This window comes from Anomaloglossus baeobatrachus, chromosome 5 (assembly GCF_048569485.1).
Source record: "Anomaloglossus baeobatrachus isolate aAnoBae1 chromosome 5, aAnoBae1.hap1, whole genome shotgun sequence".
Taxonomy (NCBI): domain Eukaryota; kingdom Metazoa; phylum Chordata; class Amphibia; order Anura; family Aromobatidae; genus Anomaloglossus; species Anomaloglossus baeobatrachus.
Genome location: NC_134357.1, coordinates 38,286,526 through 38,297,072, shown reverse-complemented (window position 1 = coordinate 38,297,072; position 10,547 = coordinate 38,286,526). Strand labels below are relative to the sequence as shown.

General features: G+C 44.2%; 1 protein-coding gene across 1 annotated transcript in view; it reads left to right on the top strand.

The window, feature by feature from the left end:
* The window catches only part of HPSE2 (heparanase 2 (inactive)), a 479,085-nt gene that overhangs the window by 336,723 nt on the left and 131,815 nt on the right, over window positions 1–10,547 (top strand). The gene's annotated exons all lie outside the window — the stretch shown is intronic.

Sequence of the window (10,547 nt, the reverse complement as noted above, 5' to 3'; positions counted from 1 at the left end):
CCCTAGCTGCATGTGCCGCGCTGGTTGATTGAAAACCGCGCTTCTTTAAAGGGGCCGCGCATGCGCGGTGAGTCCACCACGACGTCATGACGTCACTCCCAGCATGCACCATGCCGGAAACCGCGACGTCACAACGATGACCCGTCGGCCGCATCAACAGGTATGCGCAGCCGACATCATCAAAGGGAGCCTGGAACGCAAGCCAATTCACAAAGCCAAAACCGGAAGTACCCGGTAATGAAATGGCTTATAACCAGGCAACGTCCGCATTAGTTAATAACATCAAGGTATAAACCCTTGTGTCAATATAGGTAGAAAAAGGGGGCCTACACAATCGCAGGATCATCCTGAACAGTAGGATACTAATCAAAACAGTCCAGCCAGGTATCCTTACGGACCGGACTCCAACCCACCAAGGCAAAAAACCCAAATCAGCACAACATATAACATGAGCAAGAGGACAAACAGCACCGGAGGGCTACTAGGGAAACAGAAAAAAGGGGGGCTAAAATGACAAAGGAGTCCCAGGCGCAAAGGGGGAGAAATAACCCATAGTGCCTACCTCAAAGGGGACAGCCACACATAGAAAGAAAATAGAAGAAAAAGGCTAAGTGCATACTATAAATAGCCCTAATCTGCCATGCTGTCCCTACCTATCCTGTGGAGGTCGGCACCCTAAGTAACCCCACGCCAATGGTGCCCCCACTCACCGTAGTCTATCCCTCCTACAATGCACCCTGCACTAAGGTGCATCTAAAAAAGGGAGGAAAGACAGCTGTTCATTGAGTCCATTCGGCACTGTGGTCTTAAGGGTATAAATCCAAAAACACTCCTTCCGCAACAAAAGTTTGTCCCAGTTGCCTCCTCTGACTGGGGGTCTGATATGATCAATGCCCATCACCTTAATGGCACCCTCCCTACCGTCATGATAGCTATTGACATGTCTGGCTATGGGTGTGTCACTCTTGTTCCTGATGTCATTTTTATGTTCTCCCACCCTCCTGCGTAACTCACGGATGGTTTTGCCGACATATTGCTTCCCACAACAACAGAGGATCCTATAAATTACACCCTTGGTTCTGCAGGTAATTAGGGACCTAATCTTGAAGATCTTGTCATCCCCTGCACTGCTGAAAACTTTACCTTCCTCGATGAGCTTGCAATTGACACAATTCCGACATTTAAAGCATCCCCTGATGTTGCTGTCCAGCCAGGAAGACTGGTTATCACAGAAATGACTGTGCACCAGCCTGTCTTTCAATGATCTCGCTTTACGAAAAGTAACAGATGGATGGTCAGGGAGTTGCTTGTCAAGTACCGGATCCATTTTTAAAATGGGCCAAAACTTAGTCAAAGTTCTCCTCAGTTCGGTTGCACCGTTAGAGAAGGTCGTGATAAACCTCGGGGTGCCTGTTCTGTCCTCCTGCTCATGCCTAGGGTTCAACAAAGCAGCCCGATCAATCCTCGCCACAGAGTCAAATGCACTCTTAACTACCTTCTTAGGATAACCTCTTTCGTTTAATCTCTCCATGAGGTCAAGGGACTGTACCCTAAAGCCAGATTCCTCCGAACAATTGCGTCGCATTCTAATAAACTGGCTCTTAGGGATACCCTTTTTCTGCGATTTGGGATGAGCACTTTCCCACCTCAAAAGAGAATTCGAGGCAGTTTGCTTCCTGAAAGTGCTTGTCAGAAGGCGACCATCATCCCCCTTCTCCACCAGAATGTCCAAGAAGGCCAATCTCTCATCACTCACCTCATGGGTAAAACGGAGGCCAATTTCATTGTGGTTGAGAACATCGATAAATGCCAGGAACCCGGTCTCGGGTCCCTTCCAGATGACAAAAATATCATCGATGTATCTCAACCACAGCACAATATCCTCAGTGTCCAGGTTACCTCCAAAAACGACGGTTTCCTCCCACCAGCCCAGGAGCAAGTTGGCATATGATGGGGCACAACAACTCCCCATCGCAGTGCCCCTGCGCTGGTGGAAGTACTTACCGTCGAAAACAAAAACATTTCTAGTGAGACAAAACCGCAAAGCCCTAAGAACGAACTCACTATGCCTGGACAGATGATTACCCCTTGAGTTCAGGTAGTACTTGGTAGCCTCCAAGCCTGCAGTGTGTGGGATTGACGAATAGAGGGCCTCAACGTCCACACTGCATAAAAGCATTCCTTTTTCAAGAAAGATGTCATCAATTTTTTTCAAAAAATCTGTCGTGTCCCCCAAATACGAATTTAAAGAGATGACAAACGGCCGTAAGATTTTGTCGACATAAATACTTAGTTTCTCGGTAAGGCTACCCACTCCTGACACAATAGGGCGACCCTTTAATGGGGACAGCCCCTTGTGCACTTTGGGCAAAGCATAAAAAGTTGCCATTACCGGAAAGGATGGAAAGAGATAATAATATTCATTCTTATCAATAATACCATCATTGAAGGCTTCTACCAAGAGACTCTTTAATTCATCCTTAAAAGCCGGAATGGGATTAGACAGAAGGCGGGTATAGCACTCCTCATCCTTCAGAATATCCCAACATAGGTTTTTGTACATCTGGGAGTCCAGTATCACCACATTGCCCCCCTTGTCGGAGGTCTTAATGGTGACACTGGAATCTCGTTCCAGATCCTGAAGGCTATCCATTTCGGCTTTTGTCAGATTAAATTTAGCACCCCAAGATTTATAACCTCTTTGAATGTCCTCACTTACCAAGTTGACGAAAACGTCAACAACATCCACTAAAGAGGTATTAGGGGGCATCCTACTACTTTTATTTTTAAGGCTCGTGAAAGGGCCCTCACCATCATCATTGGGATTTCTATCATCTAGATGGTAAAGGAGACGAACATCCTGTAAAAGATCCTCAGAAATCCCCAACTCATTAGCAGATTTCTCTGCTTCCCTTCCATGGAAAATCCTCCATTTGAGGAGTCTAGCAAAGAGGTGTAAATCTTTTATAGTTCCGAATTCCTCAAAATTAGTAGTAGGTACAAACGAAAGTCCCTTGTTTAAAACCTGTAACTCAGTCGCATTCAAAATCTTAGAGGACAAATTGACTATCTGAGGGGCCCTCATGGCTGCGGATGTTGGTGATTCTTGCTCCTCAGATAATACTGGCTGTCTAAAAAACCGCCTCTTCCTGAAGCCTGTGCTGACCCTCGTCCGGATCGACCTCTACCGCCAGATTTCTTAAAACGCTGCTGTGGACGAAAATTGTTACCACTCTCACCATCAGATAGTTCAGCATCCGTGGATGAGACGTCAGTATCATTCGTTCTCATCCCACGGTTATTAGTGAAAACATAGACTCTATTATCTTTGAAATCTTGTAAATCTCTGATAAAGAATCTATGTTTCCTTTCTTTAAGCTTGTACTGAAACTTTTCAATAACCCCTTGAAGGGCTAGTTCCTTAGTCTGAAACTCTGCCTCTCCAGAAAATTTTTTGGTAATCTCAATATTTTCTTTCAATGATTCCTCGAGACCAACCAAATTTTTCTTCTCCTCATCCAGCAGTAGTCTCATGAGTTTAAGAGAGCTCTCGGTAACCTCTTCCTCCCATTTAGCGAGAAAGTCTGCGTTTTTAAACCTGTACCCTGGCTGTAGGGTAATCCTTAGATGACGTGGCACTATTTTTTCTTTTAGATAATTCTCTAAAGTCTGGACCTCCCACCATGAGATAATCCTTTCTTTATAGACTTTGGTGAGGTCCTTGAATGCCCCATTCAGAGTGGGTGTATACCTTTTGAGGGTTAGATTCCTATCAGAAAAGACCTCCCTGGCCTCATTCGCCCACTGTCTAGTATCAAGGTCAGAGGAAAGGAATCCTGCCATTTATCGGCACTTATAGTGGAAATAGCAATAACCTAATTAACGTCCCCCTTGGCAAGAGAGCAGTAAATAGCAATTGGGGGTAATGTAAAAAGAGACAAAAAACTCCTAAAACATAACATTTAATTAATATGCATTAAAACGTGCACTTAGCCTTTTTCTTCTATTTTCTTTCTATGTGTGGCTGTCCCCTTTGAGGTAGGCACTATGGGTTATTTCTCCCCCTTTGCGCCTGGGACTCCTTTGTCATTTTAGCCCCCCTTTTTTCTGTTTCCCTAGTAGCCCTCCGGTGCTGTTTGTCCTCTTGCTCATGTTATATGTTGTGCTGATTTGGGTTTTTTGCCTTGGTGGGTTGGAGTCCGGTCCGTAAGGATACCTGGCTGGACTGTTTTGATTAGTATCCCACTGTTCAGGATGATCCTGCGATTGTGTAGGCCCCCTTTTTCTACCTATATTGACACAAGGGTTTATACCTTGATGTTATTAACTAATGCGGACGTTGCCTGGTTATAAGCCATTTCATTACCGGGTACTTCCGGTTTTGGCTTTGTGAATTGGCTTGCGTTCCAGGCTCCCTTTGATGATGTCGGCTGCGCATACCTGTTGATGCGGCCGACGGGTCATCGTTGTGACGTCGCGGTTTCCGGCATGGTGCATGCTGGGAGTGACGTCATGACGTCGTGGTGGACTTACCGCGCATGCGCGGCCCCTTTAAAGAAGCGCGGTTTTCAATCAACCAGCGCGGCACATGCAGCTAGGGGTTCCTCCTTGCTGGACTTCTATCGGGTAAGCAGCTTGTTTTTTGGTCGCTGTTCTCTCCTGTTTCTTTGGTTTTCATGATTAGGACTGTAATTTGTGATTATTGTTTTACAGTCTGTCCATGGGGCAATTTCACTGTCTGCCAGTCCTGGTGTTATTGCTGGTATGACGATTAGTACCCTATCAAGACTCCCCTGATGCTCATTTATTGAAACGCGTCGGGAGGTACATTATTTGGTTGAGCCAACAAAAGGTATTTGTGTAGGACCCCTTGTGAGGTCGCCTGAGGTTGAGCTCTATCATCCTATGCCCTTGAAAATACGGTAAGACCGTTTTTTTCTTTTTCATCTGCATGGTTGCGGTTGGTATATGGCATTTGCTGTCTTAACGTAGCAACCATCTTTGTTGTGACTAGGATGCAGGTATGTGTATGACTTGCTTTTTCATACCCCCTGCATTTTGTGCCTGAGTGTATCTGTCTGAGGCTGGTATTTTCGGTTCTTCAGCCCATGATAACACTTTTTATTCTTTTATGGTGGCAGTCCACGTTTTAATGCATATTAATTAAATGTTATGTTTTAGGAGTTTTTTGTCTCTTTTTACATTACCCCAATTGCTATTTACTGCTCTCTTGCCAAGGGGGACGTTAATTAGGTTATTGCTATTTCCACTATAAGTGCCGATAAATGGCAGGATTCCTTTCCTCTGACCTTGATACTAGACAGTGGGCGAATGAGGCCAGGGAGGTCTTTTCTGATAGGAATCTAACCCTCAAAAGGTATACACCCACTCTGAATGGGGCATTCAAGGACCTCACCAAAGTCTATAAAGAAAGGATTATCTCATGGTGGGAGGTCCAGACTTTAGAGAATTATCTAAAAGAAAAAATAGTGCCACGTCATCTAAGGATTACCCTACAGCCAGGGTACAGGTTTAAAAACGCAGACTTTCTCGCTAAATGGGAGGAAGAGGTTACCGAGAGCTCTCTTAAACTCATGAGACTACTGCTGGATGAGGAGAAGAAAAATTTGGTTGGTCTCGAGGAATCATTGAAAGAAAATATTGAGATTACCAAAAAATTTTCTGGAGAGGCAGAGTTTCGGACTAAGGAACTAGCCCTTCAAGGGGTTATTGAAAAGTTTCAGTACAAGCTTAAAGAAAGGAAACATATCATTCTTTATCAGAGATTTACAAGATTTCAAAGATAATAGAGTCTATGTTTTCACTAATAACCGTGGGATGAGAACGAATGATACTGACGTCTCATCCACGGATGCTGAACTATCTGATGGTGAGAGTGGTAACAATTTTCGTCCACAGCAGCGTTTTAAGAAATCTGGCGGTAGAGGTCGATCCGGACGAGGGTCAGCACAGGCTTCAGGAAGAGGCGGTTTTTTAGACAGCCAGTATTATCTGAGGAGCAAGAATCACCAACATCCGCAGCCATGAGGGCCCCTCAGATAGTCAATTTGTCCTCTAAGATTTTGAATGCGACTGAGTTACAGGTTTTAAACAAGGGACTTTCGTTTGTACCTACTACTAATTTTGAGGAATTCGGAACTATAAAAGATTTACACCTCTTTGCTAGACTCCTCAAATGGAGGATTTTCCATGGAAGGGAAGCAGAGAAATCTGCTAATGAGTTGGGGATTTCTGAGGATCTTTTACAGGATGTTCGTCTCCTTTACCATCTAGATGATAGAAATCCCAATGATAATGGTGAGGGCCCTTTCACGAGCCTTAAAAATAAAAGTAGTAGGATGCCCCCTAATACCTCTTTAGTGGATGTTGTTGACGTTTTCGTCAACTTGGTAACTGAGGACATTCAAAGAGGTTATAAATCTTGGGGTGCTAAATTTAATCTGACAAAAGCCGAAATGGATAGCCTTCAGGATCTGGAACGAGATTCCAGTGTCACCATTAAGCCCTCCGACAAGGGGGGCAATGTGGTGATACTGGACTCCCAGATGTACAAAAACCTATGTTGGGATATTCTGAAGGATGAGGAGTGCTATACCCGCCTTCTGTCTAATCCCATTCCGGCTTTTAAGGATGAATTAAAGAGTCTCTTGGTAGAAGCCTTCAATGATGGTATTATTGATAAGAATGAATATGATTATCTCTTTCCATCCTTTCCGGTAATGGCAACTTTTTATGCTTTGCCCAAAGTGCACAAGGGGCTGTCCCCATTAAAGGGTCGCCCTATTGTGTCAGGAGTGGGTAGCCTTACCGAGAAACTAAGTATTTATGACGACAAAATCTTACGGCCGTTTGTCATCTCTTTAAATTCGTATTTGGGGGACACGACAGATTTTTTGAAAAAAATTGATGACATCTTTCTTGAAGAAGGAATGCTTTTATGCAGTGTGGACGTTGAGGCCCTCTATTCGTCAATCCCACACACTGCAGGCTTGGAGGCTACCAAGTACTACCTGAACTCAAGGGGTAATCATCTGTCCAGGCATAGTGAGTTCGTTCTTAGGGCTTTGCGGTTTTGTCTCACTAGAAATGTTTTTGTTTTCGACGGTAAGTACTTCCACCAGCGCAGGGGCACTGCGATGGGGAGTTGTTGTGCCCCATCATATGCCAACTTGCTCCTGGGCTGGTGGGAGGAAACCGTCGTTTTTGGAGGTAACCTGGACACTGAGGATATTGTGCTGTGGTTGAGATACATCGATGATATTTTTGTCATCTGGAAGGGACCCGAGACCGGGTTCCTGGCATTTATCGATGTTCTCAACCACAATGAAATTGGCCTCCGTTTTACCCATGAGGTGAGTGATGAGAGATTGGCCTTCTTGGACATTCTGGTGGAGAAGGGGGATGATGGTCGCCTTCTGACAAGCACTTTCAGGAAGCAAACTGCCTCGAATTCTCTTTTGAGGTGGGAAAGTGCTCATCCCAAATCGCAGAAAAAGGGTATCCCTAAGAGCCAGTTTATTAGAATGCGACGCAATTGTTCGGAGGAATCTGGCTTTAGGGTACAGTCCCTTGACCTCATGGAGAGATTAAACGAAAGAGGTTATCCTAAGAAGGTAGTTAAGAGTGCATTTGACTCTGTGGCGAGGATTGATCGGGCTGCTTTGTTGAACCCTAGGCATGAGCAGGAGGACAGAACAGGCACCCCGAGGTTTATCACGACCTTCTCTAACGGTGCAACCGAACTGAGGAGAACTTTGACTAAGTTTTGGCCCATTTTAAAAATGGATCCGGTACTTGACAAGCAACTCCCTGACCATCCATCTGTTACTTTTCGTAAAGCGAGATCATTGAAAGACAGGCTGGTGCACAGTCATTTCTGTGATAACCAGTCTTCCTGGCTGGACAGCAACATCAGGGGATGCTTTAAATGTCGGAATTGTGTCAATTGCAAGCTCATCGAGGAAGGTAAAGTTTTCAGCAGTGCAGGGGAAGACAAGATCTTCAAGATTAGGTCCCTAATTACCTGCAGAACCAAGGGTGTAATTTATAGGATCCTCTGTTGTTGTGGGAAGCAATATGTCGGCAAAACCATCCGTAAGTTACGCAGGAGGGTGGGAGAACATAAAAATGACATCAGGAACAAGAGTGACACACCCATAGCCAGACATGTCAATAGCTATCATGACGGTAGGGAGGATGCCATTAAGGTGATGGGCATTGATCATATCAGACCCCCAGTCAGAGGAGGCAACTGGGACAAACTTTTGTTGCGGAAGGAGTGTTTTTGGATTTATACCCTTAAGACCACAGTGCCGAATGGACTCAATGAACAGCTGTCTTTCCTCCCTTTTTTAGATGCACCTTAGTGCAGGGTGCATTGTAGGAGGGATAGACTACGGTGAGTGGGGGCACCATTGGCGTGGGGTTACTTAGGGTGCCGACCTCCACAGGATAGGTAGGGACAGCATGGCAGATTAGGGCTATTTATAGTATGCACTTAGCCTTTTTCTTCTATTTTCTTTCTATGTGTGGCTGTCCCCTTTGAGGTAGGCACTATGGGTTATTTCTCCCCCTTTGCGCCTGGGACTCCTTTGTCATTTTAGCCCCCCTTTTTTCTGTTTCCCTAGTAGCCCTCCGGTGCTGTTTGTCCTCTTGCTCATGTTATATGTTGTGCTGATTTGGGTTTTTTGCCTTGGTGGGTTGGAGTCCGGTCCGTAAGGATACCTGGCTGGACTGTTTTGATTAGTATCCTACTGTTCAGGATGATCCTGCGATTGTGTAGGCCCCCTTTTTCTACCTATATTGACACAAGGGTTTATACCTTGATGTTATTAACTAATGCGGACGTTGCCTGGTTATAAGCCATTTCATTACCGGGTACTTCCGGTTTTGGCTTTGTGAATTGGCTTGCGTTCCAGGCTCCCTTTGATGATGTCGGCTGCGCATACCTGTTGATGCGGCCGACGGGTCATCGTTGTGACGTCGCGGTTTCCGGCATGGTGCATGCTGGGAGTGACGTCATGACGTCGTGGTGGACTCACCGCGCATGCGCGGCCCCTTTAAAGAAGCGCGGTTTTCAATCAACCAGCGCGGCACATGCAGCTAGGGGTTCCTCCTTGCTGGACTTCTATCGGGTAAGCAGCTTGTTTTTTGGTCGCTGTTCTCTCCTGTTTCTTTGGTTTTCATGATTAGGACTGTAATTTGTGATTATTGTTTTACAGTCTGTCCATGGGGCAATTTCACTGTCTGCCAGTCCTGGTGTTATTGCTGGTATGACGATTAGTACCCTATCAAGACTCCCCTGATGATCATTTATTGAAACGCGTCGGGAGGTACATTATTTGGTTGAGCCAACAAAAGGTATTTGTGTAGGACCCTTGTGAGGTCGCCTGAGGTTGAGCTCTATCATCCTATGCCCTTGAAAATACGGTAAGACCGTTTTTTTCTTTTTCATCTGCATGGTTGCGGTTGGTATATGGCATTTGCTGTAGCAACCATCTTTGTTGTGACTAGGATGCAGGTATGTGTATGACTTGCTTTTTCATACCCCCTGCATTTTGTGCCTGAGTGTATCTGTCTGAGGCTGGTATTTTCGGTTCTTCAGCCCATGATAACACTTTTTATTCTTTTATGGTGGCAGTCCACGTTTTAATGCATATTAATTAAATGTTATGTTTTAGGAGTTTTTTGTCTCTTTTTACATTACCCCAATTGCTATTTACTGCTCTCTTGCCAAGGGGGACGTTAATTAGGTTATTGCTATAAACACAAGTGAGGATTTAGGCCGGCATCAGACAGAAAATTATTATTATTATTATTATTATTATTATTATTAATAATTATTATAGCGCCATCAATTCCATGGCACTTTACATATGAAAGGGGTATACATAATAGGGACAATTAAACCAAAAAAGGAAGAACCGAACAACAAGGTCTTAAATAAGTTATATCTTTATTATCAAAATTAAAATTACACATAAAACACACACACGACTGTTGACTGGAAAAAGGCGTCAAGAAAAACCTGCATAGTATGTATGAATAAATATCAATCGAATATATGACGGTAGCGATAGGGAATTCAGGAATGGTCATAAAAAATAATAATAAATAAGTTACTGCCAAAAACTACCAATAATAACTAGCAAGCACTGAGATATAGCTGAATTTGGTGCCATGTATTTATAATAGGCAAATTGCAACTGGTAGCAAATACATTAATAGGTACTACCGATAGCCTCAATAAGGCAGGAAAATATAAAGGGAAGACACATGGCTCAGGGGATTTTTAAACCCGTAAATAAATTAATTAATTAATTAATTAATCCTAGGGAATTTGTCAGAGTCGACACAATTCAATCACTAAATAGTGGTGTATTCCCCAGGAATTAGTAGAGCACAGCCTCTTCACAATATACAATACCTGCCCTGGCAAGAGGACATCAGGTACCGCAATAAGATACGATCATCAAAGGTATAGCTGGTAGTAGGTAGGTAAATAAGTGAAGAAAATAAGTAAAGAA